The sequence below is a fragment of the Vitis vinifera genome, chromosome 8 (genome assembly GCF_030704535.1).
Source record: "Vitis vinifera cultivar Pinot Noir 40024 chromosome 8, ASM3070453v1".
NCBI lineage: Eukaryota > Viridiplantae > Streptophyta > Magnoliopsida > Vitales > Vitaceae > Vitis > Vitis vinifera.
The window spans coordinates 8780751-8792598 of record NC_081812.1 but is presented as its reverse complement, the minus strand read 5'-3'; positions in this window follow the sequence as shown (position 1 = coordinate 8792598).

The window sequence follows — 11848 nt, the reverse complement described above, 5'->3', positions numbered from 1 at the left end:
AAGTGTTACCAACATACAATTTGAGATGTTTGCATGAAATATCATGACATCCTTTATGAAAAAAGGAGGATGATTGGGCACAAAAATTGAATACATTTTTAGGATGGAGATTCTTTCCTGTAATGTACATGTTGATTGATTGATTTTGCCTGGTGAATGAAACCTATGCATCAAAGTAGAAAAGCAGACCATGTGCCACAAAAAGTGATTGCTTTTTGTCTTGGTGATTGGAATGGCTAGGTTCGCCCATTCCTACTCTGAATTTTGCTGCAAGATTGCCCCCAGCTAGTGCTTGCTTTAGGGGGTGAAAGACTAGAAACGTTTATCATCAATTGAATAATAATTAAACAAATCATACATTGATTGTGACCAAATGGTGGGGATTGGTTGCAAGGCAATTGTCAATCCATCTCTAATTGTTTTTTCTTTTTCTTTTTCTTTTTTTAAGAAAAATTTGAAAATTTGAAGAAAAAGATGAATGGAAAGAGAAGGGAAGGAAAGAAGATTTATTGTATTTCCTCTTGCATTTAATTTTTTAATTGAGAAATAAAAAAGACGTGTAATTAAAAAGATTTTTGGTGGGTGTATTTAACAATGCCATTTGATAATTGTTTGTCATATTAGCAAACATGTAATAAAAAAATAATAAAGAAAAATAGTAGGTGTTATATCATTTTCTTCAATAAGTTTTTGTCATAATTCAACTTGATTGCATATGCTTGCTTGCAGGTCACTACAAGCTAATTATCCATATGGTAACTTTTTTGGCACATCTAGTTTCAAATTTCAAAGGTCTAATGGATCCATAGGCCATACTTTAACGGTTGGCACATTTTTCAAGGAGACATGGTTGGTTGAGGACTTTGGGGCGAAAATGGACCAATATGAGTACGTGAGAAGGGCATTCATTGCATGAAGGAGTGGTACATTTGCACGAGTCATGGCATCGGTTGTGACTCGTGGCACGTGGTGTGGCATGCATCATGTGTTGGATTGATGAAGAAATTTTAGAATGTCAACAAAATTTGTAATAAAGATAATAGATGGTGGCACTAGACTACTTCTAATTGAATAAAAAATGAAGCTACATTAAACTTTGTGTCACTTATTCTTTGTAGATGAATTCCTTTGCAATTCATGGTGTATAATTATTGCCTCTTCTGATTCGTGATGTTCAAAATAATTAGCCTTAATGAATTAGAGTAATGGTCATGATAAGATGATTTTGAGAGTGTCAGTTAAGCATGTGTTAAACCTAGTTTTGCCTAAGTAGTTCACACATTATCCCTTCTATACTTTAACCACCATATATTCATTACTTAAACCATAATATGCCATTGGACATTTTAAGTAAGGCTCGAAAGATTGACGTTATGACTATCTATTGATTGTAGAGTATTAAGTCATTTTTATTCATGGCTTCTAAGCATCTTTGGAATCTTATGGGATGGTATCATGTAATAGGTAGTCCCATATAGAACCCACTCGAGATGGATTAGAATTGTCAATTTCACTAACCTATTTCTATAGTTGACTAAGCATAGATTCCTCCAAATAGTGGATTGACAAGTTTTGATTCCTTAGTATGTTAATTGGATAATAATACCAAGTTTGCCGAAACAGTAACTTGCTTGTTGCTTTCTCATGGGATTTGTTGAATGTTAGCACTTTTGAAATTTTCTAAAAAAGACTTTGTCAAAGTATTTTGTCGTCCATTTATCCTTAGCTTCATACGCTCGTTGAATTGGGTGACTAGTTATGAGTCATTGTCGACTTTCAACAATCGTGCACCAATGTTTTTAACTAATCATTACCTAATAATGATATACTTATATTTTGCCTCATTTTTTGAGGCTAGGATCCTAAGCTTTAGTGCTTGTTCAATTTCCTTGCCCTTTGGAGATCTTAATGCAATGCCTATATTAAACCCACTTCACTTGGAAAATCTATTCATAGACAATTTCGTTTATTGAAAGATTTAGATGAATTAACTTGGCTTTTGTATAGGGTCTTCATCTAATAATTGATGCATGGGGCAAATATCTTATTCCAAATTCTACCAACTCAATGATCTATTTAATCAATTGATATACGCCACATACAATTTGTCATGACCCAAAGATTATTAAAAGCTTAATATAAGTTGATAGCTTAGCTAGTTGCTTGATTGGTTTTGTATGGCTAAGAATCTAGACAACTTTCTCCAATTAGCTATTGTAAAAGCAATTTGCCTCTATAGGATTCAATTAAAAAAAGGGTTAAAATAAGTGCCATAACCCGATTATTAGGAAGACACTTAGAGTGCTTCAAAATTAGATACCTAACATCAACTTAATATGGTTAACCAACTGCTTACTTTGTTGTTGTTGTTTTGTAAGTTTATAAAAATAGAGTAGACTTGGAAAAACTAGAAATATTTTAGGAAAACCAATTGTTTAACTCATGGTGCTAAGTTGCAATTCAAATGTGAATCAATTACATTTTCTTATACTTAAATCAATATTTAAATGGAAACTTTCAACTTTGTTTAGGCTAAGAAAATTATGTTATACTAAATTATTTGTTTTCAACAAAATTTTAGTCATATGTAATGGAATTGATCTTAACTAAAATGTAGAATTGGTTGTTCATGATTGAGTCACTCTTGATTGAAATATACTCTATTTTGTTTGAAAACTAACTTAATGTGTATGAGCATAATAGAGAGTGTTGAAGATACTATAAATTCATATTTAAGGCACCATAACGGGTGACCTAATGAAGTGATAGGGGGAAATCATCCCTGGATAAGAGTCCTTAAAGGAAGAATGGTAAAGTACCCTAGGGAGAAAGACCCTAAATATCCTAGGGAAGATCCATGTGTGGATATAATAAGGGATGTAGATGTATCTTCTTAGTTGAGAGTCCCTAAAATACAAGTTTTCATGGTTATAAACAACTAATGAGTCCAAGAAAGGTATTTGAAAGCCTCATGAAAGGTATATTGTAAGCTGAAAAATTAACTATTATAAATATGCATATATATTTTGGGTAGTAATACATGCTTTTGAAGGAATTTTGGTGTATTATATTGCATTGTATTGAAATGGCGTTTCTTAATATTTTTACTATAAATAAACTCTTCTTTACTAAGTTGTAACTCATTCTTTTCAAAAATTGATTTTTCAAACAAAGAGGAAAGTGTAAAGGAGATGGACACTTGAAAAATTATGTGAAACTTAAAGATATTTTATTGGTTATGTTTGGTGTGAATCTTTGTATTTGAAGTGTTATCTAGTTGTTGTAAATTGAAATAAAACAATGACCAAAATCTTGGGAATGTATTATAGCCTTTATATACTAGAACTTGTGATGAAGGTGTTGGGATAGAGCCCTAGAAAGCATAACATGATGTATCAGTTTTAAATTCATTAATAAATTTATTTATTTATGTTTATGTTTCCCTTTAATATCTTATTTTAATTAATTGGTTATTTGAGCATATATGTTCATTTCATTTCTCTTGTACATGACTTGGGTGCATTAGAAGTTGCAAAAAGGACATAAGTCATGGGTTCCTTGTAAGATGATTAGTTATTCATAGTCAGTTCATGAATTTGGGCAATTTAGTTGAGATTGTAGTGCACCTAATTGAAGGGATGACCTATTTTAGTTGTCGGAATGAGTTTCCCATGATGAGTGCATTAGTGTATGCAGACACACATTGAATAAGGCTTATGGTGAATCTAATGGAAAAATCTTGGATTTCTTTGTTTTCCAAGCCAGGATCAGGTTAGAAACATGCATAACTATTCTAGGTTTTTCTAAATCCTAAGCACAACGGGGAAAAAAAAAATAGCATTTTTAAACTTTAAAGGGATTTAGAAAGTGCTAACGAAAGTCATACCTCATATTTGAATGTTCATGAATCAAATCCATGTGTTGAAAATGAAGATCGAAATTATAGAAGTTTTGTAAACCTGAAGTCTTCCACTCAATGACTCAAACCTTGATCTTGACACACTTCCGGTGGAAGGAGGGAATGAGAAGTGGAGACTATGACTCTCTCTTTATTTGGAGATGGAAGACGACTCTCTAGAAAAAGTTATGAGAAGCCTAACCCCTAAAGGGGTATTTATAGGGTTCCTTACTAGGCTTAAGTGACTTGAGCCCACTAAGGGCTTGGGTCACTTACTCTAGCCCAAAACGAGTCATAATTAATTAATTAACCCAATAAGGCCTACTAATTAATTAATTAGTCCAATCTATAAACCTTGTTCACTTACTCCTGTGAAACTTTGTGTAATTTCCAAAATGTCCATATGCACAAAAGTGAACCTAGAGCCAATCCGACCCTCATAACCCATGTCAACAAGGTATATGAGCTCAGAGTAGGGACCACTAGAACCCATAGGAATACTGGCTCCCTCAAAATCTAATTATGAAGTTGTTTCAACATCTCACTACAAAAAATCAACTTAACTCCAATATCTTATATAGATAACAACAAGACACCAAGTGTTTAGGTCCATGACCTGCTGCTATTCATTGTGTTTAGTCCTCCTATGAACTGGTGTCCGTAGTCTAACAAGGTGAAATTTATCAGCCTTTCAAGACTACATCTACTATCATTGAGTTACAGATTCTCCTATTGTGTATTCAATTGGCATGTCTAAACTCTCAAAAAGCTCATGTCAAGTTCCACTTAAGGAATTATTATGACCATAGTTTCCATGAATACACATCTTTAGGATCACGTAGGGGGATACACCGTCTCAATCCCAAGAGATATTATGGTGTCTTTATTGAGAATACTTATTGCTACTAGCTTCCATCAATAGCGACCCAATCCATAAGGAATATATGATCAACTTATGATCTCACCCGTACGTCAAAGCCACTGCTAACTTCAACACAAACTCAATATTCTCTCAAGGTTGAGAGATAACACAATAAAAAAACTTGGTGAATTCATGACTATTTGATAGTCTTAAGTCATGACTCACCATAGGTCATGTCCAATGTGTAACCATATATACTAGTGCACTCACCATGGAAAATCCATCCCAATATCCAAGACCAGTCATCTCTCTTAGGAGATGGTACACCATAAACTCTAATGGGCTACTTAGACCCATGACCCGACTATAAACAAGTGATCTATTTGCAAGGAACCCATGACTTGAATCTTTTATGCAACTCGTAATGTACCCAAGTCATGTACAATGCAAAAGATGTAGACCAAAGTGCTTACAAGATATAATGCATGGGCATATGATAGATAAAAGTGAACTAGAAATTTATTAAATAAATAATAAAATCTAAGAATTTATTACATCATATCATGCTTTAAGGGTCCTATTCTAATAGAATCATGACGTAAGACTATTAGTTGTTATGATTGACCAAGCTACTTTGCTATATGGACTCTCATTCTTGAGAGGATATTAAGTCTAAGTCTATATAAATGGAGGTTAACAATAACATATATTCTTAATAAATGATTTCATAAAATCAAGATAGTGTGTCCCATTGGATGATCCAAAAGACATGTGATTAGAAAAACTATAATCATAACAATTCCTTTAGTAGAATTTTGATATATGCTTCTTAGAGCTAAAGTGTGTCAATTGATAATATAATAGGTGGATTTGAAACTCAAGAATTCAATAAGTAATCTTGATAAGTTGATAGTACTACCTTGTTAAATTACAAACACCAATCATGAGGAATTTGCATGTAATAAATAGTAAGGCACGAATCTGAACTTTGTCTCATTGTAATCATGTAGGATAATAGAGTGCAATTGATTCTCTTTAATGAAATGTTAAATAAAATTTAGAATTGGATTATTAGGGAGTCATTATTTTCCTATAAGTCTTAATTCATGGTGGCATGTTTGTTTAAATGATTTTAGGTTTCAAGTTCATAAGTGTGCATAAAGGCATTTTGGTAAAACACAAGGTTGTACTAGATCTAATAAATTATCTTTTTGAACTAAACTATACATTGGATAAGACCTACAATGAATCATAACATAAGGCTATTGATTGTCATAATTCACTAGGCTATCGATTGTCATAATTCACTAAGCTACTATAGTGCATGGACTTTCAACCTTGAGAGAATATTCAGTCTGTGCCAAAATCAACAAAGGGCTTTGACCCATGAGTTAGATCCTAAAATGATCATATATCTCTAAGGATTAGGTAATTGTTGATGGAGGCTAGTGACAACATGTATTTTTAATAGAGACACCATAATATCTCATGGGTTTGAGACAATATGTCTCCTTGGTGATAAAAAAGACATGTGATCATGAAATTTGTGGCTGTAGTAATTCCTTTAGTAAAGTTTGACATATGCTCCTTGGAGTTAGAGTATGTCAGTTGATCACATGATAAGTGGGATCTGTAACACAAGGATTGGAGAGGTAATCTTGATAGGTGATAACTTTACTTTGTTAGATTACGAATACTAGTTCATGGGGAGTCTATATGTAGTAGATGGTAGGTCAAGAGCCTAAACTTCATCTCATTGTTATTTACATATGATGTTTGAGTGAAATTGATTTTTTGTGGTGAAATATTGAATCAATTTCAGAATTGGATTCTGAGGGAGCCAATACTCCTATGAGTCTTGGTGATCCCTACTTTGAGCTCATGTCTTATGATAACACCGTGTATGAGGGTTGGATTGACTCTAATTTTACTCTTGTGCATAAAGACGAATTGGTAATTACACAAAGTTGCATAGGGGATAGTAAATAAGGTCTTTAGATTGAGCTAATTGATTAATTAGATGACCCTCTATGGTTAATTAATCAATTAGAACCTGTTTTGGGCTAGATTAAGTGACTTAAGCCCATATGAGCTTAAGTTACTTAATCTTGTAAGGGAACCTTATAAATATCCTCTTAGGGGTTAAGGTTTTATGTTGGTCGTCTTCCATCTCCAAAGAGAGAGTTAAAGCTTCCTCTCTTCTAAAGTCTACCATTTGGAGTGACAAGGTCAGGGTTAGAGTCATCGGGCAAAAGACTTTTAGTGAATGAGACCTTTGCAGATTGTAGGCTTCTTCTTTATTGGCTTGGATTTGATTTAGGAACATTCACATTGCAGGTATAAGTTTCAAATGTCCAAATCTTTATTTTAATATAGTTTTTAAAGCCATTATTTTCTGTTGTGTTAGATCTAAAGAACCTTAGGGAAAGATGCATGCACCTTATGAGATCCAAGACCTGGAAACAAAGTAATTTGGAATTCCTATCATATGCAATGGGTTAAGGATTGGCGAAAAGAAAATTTTCACCAATTTTTTTTAAACAACAAAACAAACCCCAACCTTAACCCTAACCCTCTTTGTTGAGATTTTTCTAGCTGCTAAAGAAATTGCAAGACAAAATATATCGTTGAACTCCATATCTTCTCTTCGACGTCAACTCTTCAATGCCTACATTAGCTTCCTTGGGATTTTAGGACTTTAGTTACAATTTGGGGATTCAACAAGATGAACGACAAGAGGAGAGGAACGAATGACGAGGAAAGAAGGGTTGAAGAAGTTTTGTTTTGGTTGTAAAATTACCCTTTTGCCCTCACTTAAATAGGTCACATGGAGAGTATATACACCTTTCGTCCAAAAATGTAATAACGTCACTCCAATAATGTACCTTACATATAATTATAAAGTAGGGATGATACATTGCTTGACTTTAAACTTGAGAGGGCAATATGCAAAACACACTATAGGTTAGGAGTTAAAAGTGTAATAAATCATTTTTATAATGTTTGTAATTTATTTATAGTATCTTTCTATAATTAGTTTAATAAAATTCAATCATTTTTTTTTATGATAGAGAATCCAAAGTATATAAGTAAAATATATATCATTAATTACAATTTTAAGTATTGTTCATTTCAAAGCAATAAATAAAATTGACATCTATAAAATATTTGATATATTTTTTATTTTTTTATACAACTAGTTAATGTAACTTGCATGATATCTCATCTTCTTTCTAACAAAATGGATATATTTTAACTCTTAATGTAGTCGTTTAATAAATATAACTATTTTAAAATAATGACACAAAATATATTCAAACACAACCATAAAATAAATTAAAATTATATTTTTTTAATTGCATCAAATAATTTTAAAAATTAAATTTAAATATATATAAAAAACAATATTAGCATTTCACGTGTTTTGCATGTGGATCAAGCAGTTAAAAGAAAAGAAGATTTTTTTTTTTTTTTTTTAAAAAAAGAAAAGATATTTCATCTATTTTTTCAAATATTAAATGATACGGTTAGCTTTCTTATTCTAGTGATACCAAATAAAGAAAGGTAAAATAACTAGCTCCACAAATAAGCAAATATCCTTAATTAGTTATCTGTGGCAAATATTTAATGCACAAAGATTATGAAAATTCTTGATAAGTATGAACATGACACTACAACAAGCCAATTTATGACCTCATTGCTAATGCTATCACTCACTTAATTTTCAGCTAGCAATGAAAATGATAAAGGATAGATGGAATAAAAAAAAAAAAAAAAAAGCTAAATAAATAATCCACCACTATTTTGGGAAAGAAATTGATTGAAAAAATAAATAAATAAATAAATAATGCCCAATGAATCATAACATAAGTTTGACTTAATAATGGATTTCAATTTTTAAATAAGAATAAAAATGTTTGAATAATTCCTTAGTTTTGACCATCATTGCAATTTGGTGATTAACTTAAAGTTAGATTTTAGTACAATAATTTTGATTTAAAATTTCATGAATTTATTGTACAAGTTTGATGTTATGAAATTTTATTCAATATAAAATATTTTTTTTATTCAAATAAAAAGAAAATCCCTCAAAAAATATTATTTTTATTTTTATAAACATCCCTTTGCATGAGGAATAAGAATAATTAGCATATTTAAAATCCTAGAATGGGAATAAGAATTAAAAATTAATTTTAATTTTTCACGTACTAATAAAATTCAAATTCAAATTCAAATTCAAATTCAAATGTTGGGGAGAAAAAAATCTTGTGGAATGGTTATCACGTGGGCTATATACATAGAGGGAAGTGACGCAAAATCTAAAACCCCCAAAGTCTAGTAGTGTGATATTGACGATGGCAATAATGTCGGCCAAAGTTTATCTAGGGACCCCCTATTCCTTTTCATCAACCCTGAGATCGATAGCTGCTTGGTCGCTCCACTTCTTTTCCATTCTTTATTTCGTGTCTCCATTTTCTTGCCATTCAATCATATACAGTTACTAACCACATTTTCAACTTTTTAAATTATTCGCACATCTTACTTTCTTTATCAAAAATAGGGACCATATTCTCAACTTATAAATTATTCATTTGTATTACTTGAGTTTAGAGTTTATAAAAAAATACGACATAACAATAAATTAAGACAACTTAGTATAATAAAGTCTCAAAATTAGGATCTAATACTGTCCAATCTCAAACCTAACGTATTGAACTCGAGCCCAAGTCAACATTATTTTATTTGAAATTTAAATTCAAATTCGAGTTTGAATTTGAGTCGTTTATATGTATATAAACTTCCATTTGAATTTAAATTTCAAATAAAATAATGTTGATTTGGGCTCGAGTTGAATTCGTTAGGTTAAAGATTGGACGGTATCAAAATCTAAATGATAAATGGTATATTATTTCAAAATAATAAGAATAAATAAATCTATTCTTATTTAAAAATATATATATAATAATACATAATATAATTAAATTTTATAATTTTTGTCTTTAAAATTATTTGAAAATATGAATATTTTTATATAATAATATAAATTAATACAATTGCAAGAAAATATTAAATTGGGTAAGAGTTAGACTTGTGACCTTCACCCCTATCTAAACTCCTATTCAAACATTGGATTAGGTTTGGGTTCAATCGGATCAATTTGTCCAAAAATAGAATAGAGATAATAATTGTTGCATCTAATGGCATGAAAATCTTGACTTAATTATAGTCCATTCCAAGATTTACATGATCATGATTATAAAACTCGGGCTCAATTATAATTTATGGGGAGATGATTTGCCACTATCCATGTCACATGCTTTATGATAATTAAGGGCTTGTTTGGTCATGTTTTCTCATACTTGTTTTTAAAAATTGTTTTCAAGTTAAAGGATAAAAAATATTTTTTAAGAATTTTATAAAAATAAGGGTGTTTAGTAACTTATTTTTGAAAAAAAAAAACTTGTTGAATAAGTTGCTTTTAAAAATAATTTTTCTACTTCGATTTTGTAAAAAATTGTAATTTAATTCAAGTCTTATTAAAAATAAAATTATTTTTGTAATTAAAAATAAATTTAAATTAACTAGTTTTTAGTAAAAGATAAATAGTAAATTATAATAAAATTATAAGTCATATGTTTTTAAAAATATTATTTTTAGTATATGTTAAAAAAAATATGGAGATTAATATCTTCGTAAAAACATAATTGATTTTTTAAAATTTAAAACAAATTTTCATAATAATTTAAAAATAATAATTATTAATAATATTTTATCTAAAATGAATAAGGAATAAATTTTAACTTTTTGAACATGCAAATGACATAATTTTTCAATTACATCTACATAATTAGTACTTATTTACAAACAAAGTAGTCTGGAATGTTTTAATTTAATATACTACTAATTGGACTGATTTTTGGAATTCCAAATTATTCTTAAAAATTAAAACATTTCTTAAAAAATTTAAATTATTAATTATGTCTCACTTAATTTAAAATCTATTTACCTAGTAAGAAAATTCAAAAATATAATTATGTACATAAAAGAAATAATAAGGTTATGATTCATAATATGTTAGTTGTTTTTTATTATTTTTTGTAGTATTAGATTAATTTTTTGAGTTCCAACTTATTTAAAAAAAAAAAAAAATTCACTAATAAATTCAATAAAAAAATGTCATTTAATTCAAAGTTCAATGAAAAAATTTATAAAAATATAATTATATGTAAAAAATAATAATAATAATTTCATTATAAACCAATTTTTATATATAAATTTCAGTATTGATAATGATTATGGAAAGAGAAGAAGAACAATATCATGTTCAATTTTATTTAAAGAATGATAGCATGTTTAATATTATTTAACTTTTATGGGTTTTTTAAATTCTTTTTTTTTTCCTTTAAATTTTAAAAATTGGTGAAAAAAACTTCTAAAAATAGTTCTTTATTTATTTTATTTTTTTTAAAAAAAATGGAAACAAATAACAATGGTCAAATAGTCTTATGAATTTTTAAGAACACTTTTCTGTTTTCAAAAATAAAAAATCATTTTTTAATCATACGACTAAACAACCTCTAAGTTCAATTCCAATGATCCATAAATTTAAACTATTAGAGACAAAGGGAAATAATGTGTAAGAAAAAGGGAGAATGTATTTATTAGTTCAAGTACGTTATTAAATTGTTAATTAGTTTAGTAAATTAAACTCGATTACCATATTAAAAAAAAAATGAAGATAAAATCATTCATAAAATGAATGTAATATCCATAGTCTTCCATACAAAATAAGTGAAGGTGCTCAAATATCAAAATGAAAGACTTCTAAAGGATTGGTTGAAGGGGTCACTAGAAGAAAGTTCTTTAAGATGTTAATTAGTTTAGCAAACTATATTATTAATTATTATTATTATCGATAACAACTTTATGTTATAGTAAGTTCTTTATGTTTCCAAAATCTTCGAATTGTATTTATTTTCAAATATAAAACCTCAAAAAGATCACAAGTTAGAAAAATTGGTAGAAACTCTTCATTGTTTGAATTGAAAGACTACTTTAAAAAAAGAATCAGCACCAAATTTTTGGAT